The 12,649-nt window shown below is 41.0% G+C and overlaps 1 protein-coding gene across 1 annotated transcript in view; it reads right to left on the bottom strand.

The window, feature by feature from the left end:
* The window catches only part of zmiz2 (zinc finger, MIZ-type containing 2), a 30,940-nt gene extending 25,352 nt beyond the window's left edge, over window positions 1-5,588 (bottom strand). Inside the window, exon 1 of the mRNA XM_030768346.1 lies at window positions 5,230-5,588. The gene's annotated coding sequence lies outside the window, so the exon portion shown is untranslated. The remainder of the gene's footprint in view (window positions 1-5,229) is intronic.
* Between the last annotated feature and the right edge of the window lie 7,061 nt (window positions 5,589-12,649).

Below are 12,649 nucleotides of genomic sequence, written 5' to 3'. Positions count from 1 at the left end.
GGAAAGGTACTCTGAAACGACCTTTCTGACCTCACACATTGATATCCAAGACAAAGCGTCTTTACCTTTCTCCGCGTTTAACAAGACAACGCAATCGCCCCGGACCGCATTCACTCCGGAGGCTATTTGAGTCAGTAGTGTGTCTGGGGCAAACCGCGTCCCAAAGAGATCAAAGCAGCACGACACATCCAAACACACACAGTGGCAAATGAAGAACATTAATTTGCACAGCAAATGGCGCACTGTTTTGAAAGAGAGAGCTACCTGCCCCCGTTTCACAGTTTACCCAACAACCCCCCCCCCCCCCCCCCCCCCCCCCCCAAAAAAGCCTCCAAGTTCCCTATCTCCCCACGCATCTGCTTCCAAAAAGAATGGACGACAAGCACACAGACTGAGTTTTTGTTTATCACCAGAAGCATCATTCACATTCTCTAAATAACTATTCAATATTAAAAGGGAGTCTACAATAATTGAATCTTAGGAAGATTTGCTCTTTTGATATGTCTGACATTTACGACCACAGTGAGTCTCTCTCAATAGCGGTGAAAAAAAAGAACATTTTACATTACTGGGATTGGCTGGCGAAAACCGAAACGGTAGAGCGTTTAGAAACCGTGGCCAGGTGTTCCGCTTAAAGAACAATCCGTTAACGGGACAACCTGCATCCAGGAATGTGCACCACACATGCAGGCCAAGCCACACCACACACACACACACACACACACACACCAGTGCAGTCAAAGACAGATTCAACACCTTGGCAATTACTGTACCCGCAGTTGAAAAGCTCAAATGCAAATGGAAAAAAAAAAAAAACCAAAAAAAACAAAACAGTGACAACCAGGGATACATCTCTGTACTGTCGAGATACCACCATAAATGGTAAGCATTCATACAGTAGGAAAACAACTCACTAGAGCCAGAATTCACTTGAGTCATGTCCTTAAATGAAGGTTTTTAAGTAAAAGGGGAGGTGATTTATCCAGGACAATGACCTTTGCTCTTTGCTTTGATCTACAAAAGGGGTGTGTGTGTGTGTGTGTGTGTGTGTGTGTGTGTGTGTAATGAGGCAGTAAGACAGTCATTTAAGCATGGACCCACTCACACAGAGGCAAGTCAATAAGAGACGGCATATGTATCCTTCTTTCTGTCCCCAGATGCACCTCCAGCAGAGACAGAACAGCTAGCAGGGCCCAGACGGACTACACACAGGCCTATCTGCCCATCTTCTGGGTTGTTCTGTAGCAGCAGTGCTATGCTACTGTTATCACTCTGTCCTGTCAGTTTGCGAACACTCCATCAATATCAGTTAACGGTCTTGTCTCTGCTGCTTACCTGGACAGACGGTGCCGATACCAAATCTACGGCTCGTAATACTAAGTTTAAAAAAAAAAAAGTGCTTCCTGTTTTGGTAAGAAAAGTAGAAATCTGAGAAATCTGGGTAATACAGCATCTAATTTTAGTTACACAACTATATACATATGAGAGACACCTTGTCCGTTTCAAAAACCATCAAGTGGCTTTAATAAGGGAACAGAAGCAGGTCTTTTGAGATGGTGTTTACTGTAGTTAATGGTCAGAGATATCTGAATCACTGCCGTAACAAAGCAAACTTTTCTGGACACAACTACAGCAGGTGTTGACTCAACAGATCTAGGCAACCCAACAACAACACCAACAACAAAAATCTTCAGGTGTAATCTGAGATTTAACCCTGGCTTCAGAGACAGGTTGCCATGTCAACATACTACAGTTTGGAATGTGTGTGAGAATACTGAGAATATTCCATAGAAATTTCATCACAAGTCAACATCAGAATTCAATTAGCATGTTAAAAAAAAAAAGGAAAAAGAAAACTCACTGTTCTTCAGTGAAATACACGCACAGCAAGAGGGCACACACATCTGCTACAGAATATGATGGCAACACAGTCTACATAGTTTACACTGGAGTTATGAAAAACTACCAGATCTTAACAGAAGGGCTTTGGTAAACAGCAAAGAGAGAAAGGCAACAGGTCTGTCAGTGCCTCCGTGTCTGTGTATCACAATTAAGCATCTTTCTCTCTGGTGTGCATTCCCAAATCAACCTGATCTAGCATCTTCTCCACAATGTACACGGTATATCTCCCATGTTTGCACTCACTGATATGTATTCACTTCAAAAAAAAAAAAAAAGAGAGAGAGAATACAGTGTTTACATCATGCTTAACACCAGTGTAACTAGAGTTATACCGGTACAACTCTGACAAGTTCAGGACAATAACTTTCAACAACAATGGAATTTTGTAAGATTTAATAAAAAAAAAAAAAAAAAAAAATCTAAATCGACTGTATCTCAAGAGCCATTTCTGGCAAACACATGGGAATTCAAGATTAGGCTGCTTGTTTACCCAAATGTCTCTACCGTAGTGTTCATGTCGATTATGCCAACAGAACTAATGTCTTCACACTAAACCTCGCAACCAAGGCCATGGGAGATGTTTGCTCAACCCAAGGTTAAAAAATAAAGGGAAGATTTCCGGGAGCACCGGCCCTATAAAAGAAAAAAAAAAAAAAAACACCACACACACACTCACAAACAAAAAACACGTGACGGGCTGATTAACACGAGCTTAACCCAACTCTGAATGTTTGAAGGGATAGTGAACATTAATAAAGATATGATAATGGGGATGACTATGTCTACGAAACTGCTTCGGCGTGACACAGTATCAGAGCCCATATTTAAAACAAAAAAAAACACACCTGAATGCTCCTGTCAAACTGTTATGCTTTTGAGTCAAAAAAAAAAAAAAAAAAAAAGATTAAAAGTTTGGAACCTCTCAGCAGGTGTCACATGACACGGCCTGAGACAAGCTGAGGGGAAATCAGGCAGCGAATGAAGGGAAAAAAAAAAAAAATAGAATGCATTTTAAAAGATTAGATTAGGGTTAGGTTCCACAACAAAGACTCAATACCAAGGTACACTATTCATGTCTGGGAGGAGTGCTTTACATGACACGCCAGAGCCTAGCCATCTATTAATGATTTACTATCTCTCCACTACAAGAGGTGCTTTCAGTAAACATTATCCTAACACATAGACACCCGGTCAATTTTAGAAATTGAGGATTCAATGCATGGCTTTTAAATAAACAAATAAATGAAATAAATCAAATTTGACAATTAATGAATTCAAACGTCACAATCATATATTCATTTCTTGTTATAAAACAAAACAATGTACTGTATTGTGTTTTTACAACTTCTGAGGCTTGGGATAAATCGCCTCTTTCGTAATTATTTTGCGATTTTTCTTTTCACTTGTTTTGTTTTGTTTTTTGGTTACTGCAAGTATTCAAGGCTGTTGATACTTAACTGGGGAGTGAGGTCTTGGCTAAGCATTTGGCACTTGCTCCTGTAAGCCTACTCCACAGGAGTCATCGCACAATCAAACAAACCAAGTGATGTACCAGTTAAGTATCTCTAATAAAACGTCTGCGCGTCTTTCAATGCAGAAATCTTAGTGGCCGTAGTTTGACCTCTGCAGCTGGCTCATCCACCAAATACTAATAAAGTTTGTGTCTACCCACTGTGACCCACAAACACAGACTCGCAGCAGAGCACCCAACAGCCTGTTGGCTCAGGACAATATCCAGTGCCATCTGTCTGTGTCACCTTCAGATTCATCTACACGGGCTGAGCTGCACTGGCCTGAAACTAAACTATTTACATTAACAAGGTACTTAGTGCACTGCCAAGGTGTGAACCGTGTGTGTGTGTGTGTGTGTGTGTGAGATGAGGGGGGGTGAACATGATGATGCTAATGCTCAGGCATTGTGATACATTTAAACAATCTGCCCATTCCACACCCCCAACACACACCTAACCTGCCAATGCTACGAGGGTGTGGTTTGGTTTTACTCACCAAACATTAAGATGTAGGCTTCACACACACAAAATAATGACTCAGAGTTTCAAAACAGCGCATCAGGATTTCTGTTCTTAACTGATACTCAGAAACCTGCAGTATGAGATTCGCCTCCCAGGTAGAGGAGCAGGTTCCCTTAGTAATGAAATACTACTAATATGTAATTGGTGAAATCCTCAAAAAAAAAAAAAAAAAAAACCACACACACAGCAGCTGGTTGCAGTCACTTCCATTATATTACGCCATTTAATGTTTTATTAAAGCAATTAGCTGCACATAAGGTCAAGACGTTAGCCTACCCCCATAGAGCTCGTCAGAATTCAGTGCCTAAATTCCATGCAACTGGACAACCTATGATTCGTGACACACAAGACCGCTGTTAGATCAGTGAATATAACAAGACATGGCACAACGTAAAAATGATCCCTGGGGTCGAATATATTGCGACCAATAAGAACGATACCCTCAGCAAATGCTTTGGAATGACTCCTTTAACGTTGATATCAGTATTGCTTTGATAAAGCGTTCACATTTGTCAAACAACCGTTTGGATATAGGTACTGGGGCGGGGGGGGGCTCTTATTTGCAGCATTGCCGTGGCGAGATCACAGTCACAATGTATTACTACTTATTTCTGTCAGCCCGTGCAACAAAGACCACATGTGCGCGTGCAGAGCATGCAGCAGCAATGACAAAAGCACAGACATTCGATAGCAGCCATTCCCTAGAGATAAAAATCTGTGCGTTTTTGTTTTGTTTTTTTACTTACACAAATGTGCATACAATGTTCAAGCTTGCAACAATGATGCTACGGTGACTACTCTTTTAGCCCATAAAGCTAAAGGAGTTCGCATGCCTGCACAAGAAATTATAATGGAAGACATTTTGAACCATCTTGTTCACTTTATCAAAATTGCTGGGGGGTATTATACCCTTAGAGTAAACTTAAGTTATCGGCAGATCCTTTTAAAAAAACTGTAATGTTTGGTTCCGCTGTGTAAATTCTATCATCTACCGCAGCGATCATTACGACTTAATAGCAAGCCAAGTTATTGCCTGGGCCATGGAATCAGCTTGTTAGCAAGCTAGCTGCACTGCTAGTTAGCCAACAACATTATGAGAAGCGCCGAGACGAGCTAGCATAGCGTATGTAGTTTGAAAGGCATGGCCAGAAGATTTGGAATCATATTGATTTTCAAAACGAGTCTTTGTCATACATCTAGACTGACCGGCTTGTTAAAGAAAACGTGTGTTGTCAACGAACAGATATTGTCAGTTACGTAGCCTTTTGGCTCAGTTATTCCTTCGCTCTCTTACCTTAGACTCTAACTGCCCGAGGTTGGTCTGTTTGCCTGATGATTCCGTGTTCTATGGAAAGAATCCTCGAAATATTTTGAAAATACAAGGACCAACAAGATCCTTCATACAAATGTATCGTTAATTCTGTCTCTGGTTCTCTCGAAAAGATATCTCGTTTTTTCAATCTAAAAGTTCCAACAGTGACTAACTTAAGCTATCGTTTCCTAGTTGTGTTGTCCATCTGTGAAAGCAAAAATTCTTTTTAAATCTCCCTATTACCGTATCTTACTGGATTAACATATGTCTACTTCAATGAAGATCCAGTGAGTTGGTCCTTTTTTAAAATGACGCTTCCTTGCAATAACCGGAGACACTACAGAAGCGAGAGTAAACTAAGATCTTGATCGGTGTGTGTAGTCTGTGCTCTTGGCCGTATTTTCCTGGGCTCAACTGCATTCCTCCCCCTATTGCACAATGAGCCGCTATAATTTATTCATGAGATCATGGGGATGGAGGTTCTCTGTCGGAAGAAAGAGAAGCAGTTTTTTGTCACTCACCCCCCTCATCGCCCTCCCCTTGTGACTTCCCCTCGACTTCAGACCAGATTAACAGATTGTCAAATGTAGGAGCTAAGTGGAGCGATGCTACTGCTTACGCTCCTCCATTGCCACTGCGTACGTATGTCTCCAAAACTGTCGCCATTCTGGTTCAGTCATTAATGGATGCCCAAAGAGCTAGATAGTTGAAAAAGACCTTTGAGCCAGCATGGCTACCCAGTGTGGCGCTCAGAACAAGACATTGAAGTATTAGTCGAAACGTTATGACACTAGCGTCTGATAATAGGTCAGTAGAGACGCTACGCGTTTTGCGATCCAGATTTGTGAAAGAGTTCCTAAAATCTGATCCTAGATCTGCTTGTTAGAACAAAGAGGCGAAAGCTTAGTCACAAGGCTATCGTGTCTGGTAATTTCTCAGGGTAGAATTTAAATTCAAAATCAGTTGCAATATTATTTTTACACACATTATTATTAAACATTGTAATAATTCTATGACGTCCAAATATACAGTAAAATGTGTAAAATGTTTGACTGTGAAAAATGATCAGGATGTGCACACGATCAATATGAAAAAAATAAATGACAAGCTAAAGTTAGTTTAGTTATGACAAACTAAATTACACATCTGTTGTTTACACTATGACGAAACTCATAGATTTATTCTGTACATACAAGGTGCACTTGCTGGGAATGTAAATACTTGCTCTCAAGTGGTAACTGAGAAATATAAGACTACATCTGCACTCCAAATCCCTTCATAGATCTAGCTGCACAGCCAGAAGATGGGTTAACGCAAGAGCACAGTACTCTTAAAAAAACAAAAAAAAGTTCAGAAAAGGACATACACTACCACTCCCAGCCTCCGAAAGCATTGCCTAAAAGTGGGTGGAACTCTATAGTAAGGGATATGTAGCCCCAAACAAGTGGTTCAACCTGATTTGTTACGGACTCAATCACAGAAGAATAGTTAAGGTTTGGTGAAGGATATCCTTATACTCATGTACTTTCTATAACTGAAAATGCATTCAAACACAACCTAAACATGCATGTGACAATGCTACAGTGTTCTGCCAATTTTTGTAAATGATTCGTAATTAAAGCCCTGTTTAAATGATCCCATACATAACCTTAAGCCATATTTTAAACATTAAATTAAGAAACAGAAGTAATTATGTTATAATATTTGGGACTACACATACTTTGTGCAGGACATGAAAATGTCACAAAGAGATGTCACACTAAGAATCTCAGTATGAACACATATTTAAAAAACGAGGGCATCAGTAAACAATTTCCAAGGCATACGAGGTCTTAGAGCTGACCCCTGGGAAATACAGTCGTGTCACTGACCTACATGACCCAGTGGTCTTCATCAGTATTGAGGCTAAAGTACAGAGACCAAAGATCAAAGTAAGGTGAGTATAGTGGAATATGAATTGGTTTTCTACAGAAAAGGCGACTGGTATTTCAAATCCACGAGAGATAAACATGTGATCAGTGTAAAACTGTTTACCTGACTGACAAGGTGGAACTACACCAGCATTGTCCTCAACAAACCAACCGTAGATCACAGGGAAAAAGGCCTGGAGTCAGGCTTGGGCTGAACAGTTGGGACATGCTATTCTGCAATTTACAAACACTCAGAGCACTACAAACACTGCTGTCTTAGACAACAGAGGCGTTAAATTCAATTCTGGGAATACCATGATAGTTACAAACACATTAGTTTAGAATTTTCATCCACCTACGTCCGCCTATATCAAATGTGTATATTATGTGATCTGATGAATGTCAAAAATAGCATACGGAATAACACATAAGTGTACAAAATGAATAATAATAAGCCAATTATTCTGGACTTTTCCTTTGTGTATACCTCACTGTGGTGATGTTCTGTAATTGATATTCCTTCCTCGTGGTGTCTTGTTAAGAAATCAGAGGGCATTGCCATCTCTGCAGAAAAAAAGGGGAAAAGAACTGTCCTTAAGACATTAAGTCAATAAAACACACAGTTTAGCGTGCCAAGAGGGAACGGGATGCAAAACTAGAGAGGTTTCAGGAGGGGAGATGATAATTGACTTGATGATGATAATAGCATTTTAATGTTTTTGTCACGAGGTTAATGTTGATATTGCCATTATTCGAATGAATTCCGAGCATTAATGAGCAACGGATGTCAGGAACATTCAGATGAGAAAAAAAAATTGCATTCTCCCCTCTTTCTCCACCTCTTCCACATGGTATGGTCTACGCTGGTGGCAAAAACATATCATGGGAATTATCCAACAGCAAGAGGTAGAGAGAGAGAGAGAGAGAGAGAGAGGGAGGGAGGGAGGGAGGGAGGGAGAGAGAGATAGGGAGAGCGAGAGAGAAAGAGAGAGAGGGAGAGAGGGAGAGAGGGAGAGCACTGAAGCTAGACTGAAGCTGCAGAGAAAAGAACAATAGATCTGCAGTCCTGATGAGCTTGGCTGAGCAGCACTCTCGAGGTTTGGGTAAGGCAAGTGCTGTAGGGATTCTTTGTCAGAAAGCCAGGGACAAAGAAAAGCAGTCGACAAGGTGCTGAGAGGAAAACCATTTACTACAGGTCACAAAGAATAAAACACCTTCATTTTTCTCTCTTTTTCTTTTTCTTTTTTTTTTTTAAAGCTCTTATCAAATCTCTTCAATTTTAGAGGAGTACATGGAATAAGGATAGAGGGTGGAATCTGTTTTAATGTGGTTATACATTCAGGCTCTTTCCAAAATACTGCAAAGAAAATATGCAACACAGTTTTTGGATGCCTTTGTCTCTCTCTCTCTCTCTCTCTTTCTCGCTCTTTCTCTCTCTCTCTCTCTCTCTCTCTCTCTCTCTCTCTCTCTCTCTCTCTCGCTCTCTCTCTCTCTCTCTCTCTCTCTTTCTCGCTCTTTCTCTCTCTCTCCCTCTGTGTCTGTGTGTGTGTGTGTGTGTCTGCGAGAGAGAGAGAGAGAGAGAGAGAGAGAGTGAGTCAGTTGAAGTGTCTGCATCACTGCATGAGGCCAGTGCAGCAAAGGGGAAAAAAAAAAAAAGTAAGTCGGACTTATGCTCAGCAGCTCCCTGTTGCCCTGGAAACAGGTGCTGAGATTCTTTGCCTTTTTTTTTTTCATCTTTCTCCTCGCTATCGATGTCAATGCCACCTCCCACTGCTACCCCTCCCCCACGACCTGCCGCATCCCCCTCTCCTCCCCATTCCAATCTACTGCAGTCATTTAACAATGTCATAGGACAGAGCCCCCCCCCCCCCCCCCCCCCCCCCCTGCCCCAACCACACTCTCTCTATCCACAAAGTGGCAAGCACATAGCTCACCACATCAGGGTCAAACAGTACTCTGCGATTGATCCCTACAAGTACTGTGAAATCGTACGATGAGGCTTAGCACAGCAGTCCAGTGCTGCATCAATCTGACCTCCAGCTACTGCACAACCATAACAACAGTTTGGGAGGTAGCTTGCCTCTGACAGCCAGCCTGCATGTCTTTGTGCTCCTATTGGATAAGTAAAGGATGGAAACAAAGAGCAAGCTCACAGATGAAAAAAAAAAAGCCACCACCATCACCCTCCCTCCCCCTCACCCCCCCACCCCTCACCCGCAATTGTGCAACCAAATTCAAACCTCACACTAAGTATGAGATCTTGTTTCTGTTGCTGCATGTAAAAGACTTAGGATTTTTATTTAAATTTAGACTTTAAAATGCAGTTATGTTTGATCTTAAAAAAAAAACCCCAAAACAAAACAAAACACCGATCTTCAGCTTCAGTTAATGAGAAATACACACCTATTGAGCAATCACATACACACACGGGCAGTATCAAATGTCGGTTTAGTTCAATTTTATTTTCTGGCCTTTTTAAGTCAACATTGTTTTTCACTGGGGCGCTCTGCATTCCATTGTAGTGACTTCTCCCTGGGCTGAAGAGGAACATTCCTGGGAAGTGGTTGACCGACAATAACAGTCGACAGCAGAGCAGCAGGAGCTGCGTTGTTCGGAATGAGAGCGCTAACCCTCCACCCTTGCTCCGTCATACCATCTACACCACAACATAACACACTGTTAACATGTTCGCATTCAGATAATGAGGCTATTGTGGAACATTTAATAATGTGGAAGACTGAATGGAAAAGACTATGGATATGACAGCATTTTAGTACATAGACTCTATTATACAACACGAATCTTCCACACTGTTGCTCATTTTTAACATGAAGGTACGAAGAAAATTAAACGAAAGCCACACAAAGGCTCTCCTGTATTTATACTCTTCGCAACTAAGAGACTTTATTGTATGAGCCAGGGTAATTTAGAGTAACGTAGACAGACACTGACATGCACATCATCTATTGCAATGACAACATAAGGGGAAATTATGACCTTCCCAGTCATACCGTAGAAGCCCTGATTAGCATGAAAAGAGTAAAAGCTCTGGGAAAAAAAGTATGTCAGTTCTACGACAACACACAGACGTAGAGCGAGCACACGTTGACATTCAACTTACATATCCACTGAACGGAAATAAAATCAAGTCAGAATAGATCGCGACCTGATCAACGTATAAAAATTCTTTATTGAAAGGAGATTAAAGAAAATAAAAGGGATTGGGGAGGGGGGGGGGGGCAATCTTGTTAAAGCAAGAGGATTTTTTTTTCTTGAGTTCTGCTGTTACAGTGTGGTCTGGGTTAATATAGCCAACGTCTTCTGCAACAGCACGGATAATGAGATAGAGGCTCAAGTCAAGCAGTGAGTCATGTGATGGGTCAGACTGAAAGATACAAGAGGGGAAAAAAGGCCTCTGGGAAGACCATCTGACTCAAACAGGGAGAGCTTTTCACATTTAAAACGAGCTGTTGTTCGCAATGCTGGAGGTAATTCTGTTCCAGTGGTATCCTGCTGAAAATGTTCAAGAGGCCGTGACCACAGGTCTGTTGAGAAAACGCTGTTTGTAAACGCCCGACTGGCACTTAACTGGTTAAAAAACTGTTTAAAAAATGACAGCAATCGTACACAATACACTATTAAAACCTAAAACGTAGTCTAAGTACCACGTTACCGTTTCTATAATGGGGTAAAAAGAGTTCAAAAAGCAACCTGCTCCTCAAATAAAAGTAAACTAACAATTCATCGCCCTGATGTAGTTTTACATGGTGGTTTCTGCAATGTCAGAGCAAACTGAAGATTCGAGACGAAGACGATATAAAAGGGTAGAGTAACAGTGTCCTCTGCTGGTTAAAATAACGAAGATCAATAATCACGTGACATACACTGGCGTTTACATATTGTTAGTTCCTAGGTAGACAGGTTAAAACGAAGCAGATATGATAAACTACATACAATGTCATTAGTGCGAGGTCGAACTTTAACAGGAATATATGGTTGCATTTGAATTTAACATTTAATTACTTAGATTTTAGATTATTATCTGATAACTATATTATTATAAGAGTAGCTTTTTTTCCTTTTTTAAGCTTTACTCCATTTCTGACTGACTGCAAAAGGCTGATACTTAGGGATGGTCAACAGGTTTCCAGTTGATGTTTTACACGGGACGCATGTACTTTCAGATTCGATGTGCGACTGTTTTGGTCGAAACTAACTTGGTGAGACGAGGCAGACTTTGAACTTCAGAACCCTTCTTCAACAATATCACGCAAAGCAAGTGAGTAAATTTATTATACTTCATCGTATGCTCCCTCTAAACTAAAATGCCAGTCATATTTCAACTGCCAGACGAGTTTCGATTAAGCCTCTGTCGGTTTGAGCTATTATCAGTTTCAAATCTGTATTTCTGAATGTCTAATGGCGAAATCGAAAGCAAAACAAGAGCTATGTAGCCTAGCATATCTCCACGAGCACATAAGGTTTTCAGAATCGGTCATTTGCTATGCATAGACATGAAATTAACATTTTCCCTGTTTTGTGTTCTCATCTTCTTCCCCATTCGTGTCAGGGCAAAAATATATTGTCAAGCGGAGGGGTGTTTAAGTTTGAGATCAGTTACATCCTTGGAGAAAAGATGAACAGAAAATATCCTTCCGAACCGCCAAACAGAGTGAGAGCATTTCTAAAAGACTTCAAGGGAAGTTAAGGTTTTATGTTACAAGACTGAATAGTTTGGTGAATATTTTCGTGTTTTTTCAGCCGTACCGTGGGAATAGTAGCGATGGGGTTTCAACGTGCTTGCACCAATTTGAACAGTCCAGCAGTGGGGAGGGACATATGAGTGCCAAGTGCGCTAAGTTTTTGAATGACACAGTATCCACGTCAGGTGGGTCATCAGCGACCGAGAAAGAGACGCTAAAGAAACTACCATCCTGCCACATGGAACTGGACAGCCTGACCCCACGTCCGGGGCATACTGTTTTAATACACGTAAGGTTCATACCATTAACACCCGAAACTAGACTGACTGTCAATCAAGTGGATACCGTGTGGTTAAACATCAACACACGCTTCTAGTAACTAAATACATGGTTACCATAAACATGAAGCAAAATTAAAAATTATGGTGAAATGTTGAATTGTGACTACATCAGATATCTTACTCACTTCTCGCTTCAGACACTTCGATTCAACACTTCGGGAGCAATAGAGCCTCATAAAACGGCGCATCTGTTAGATCACCACCATGTGAAGTTACCGCACATCTTTGTAAGTGTCAATGTCAACAATCCAGTGTGTTTTGTTCCTGCTTTTTTTTTTTCTTTCTTTTTTTTTTTTTGTCTTGAGCTCTGTATTAGAAAATGCTTTTGTTTTTGTACATATGAATTCACACTTGCTGTAGCCTGAACCTGACAAACACCGAGGCTTTCGCTGGGAAAGCATAACAAGAGCGCTGCAAGATCTGACCAAAGGCAAAGCCTCCGTCGGAG

This window comes from Chanos chanos, chromosome 3, assembly GCF_902362185.1.
Source record: "Chanos chanos chromosome 3, fChaCha1.1, whole genome shotgun sequence".
In the NCBI taxonomy this organism is placed as follows: Eukaryota; Metazoa; Chordata; class Actinopteri; order Gonorynchiformes; family Chanidae; genus Chanos; species Chanos chanos.
The sequence above is the reverse complement of the archived record's forward strand: the minus strand, read 5'-3'. Positions and strand labels throughout refer to the sequence as shown.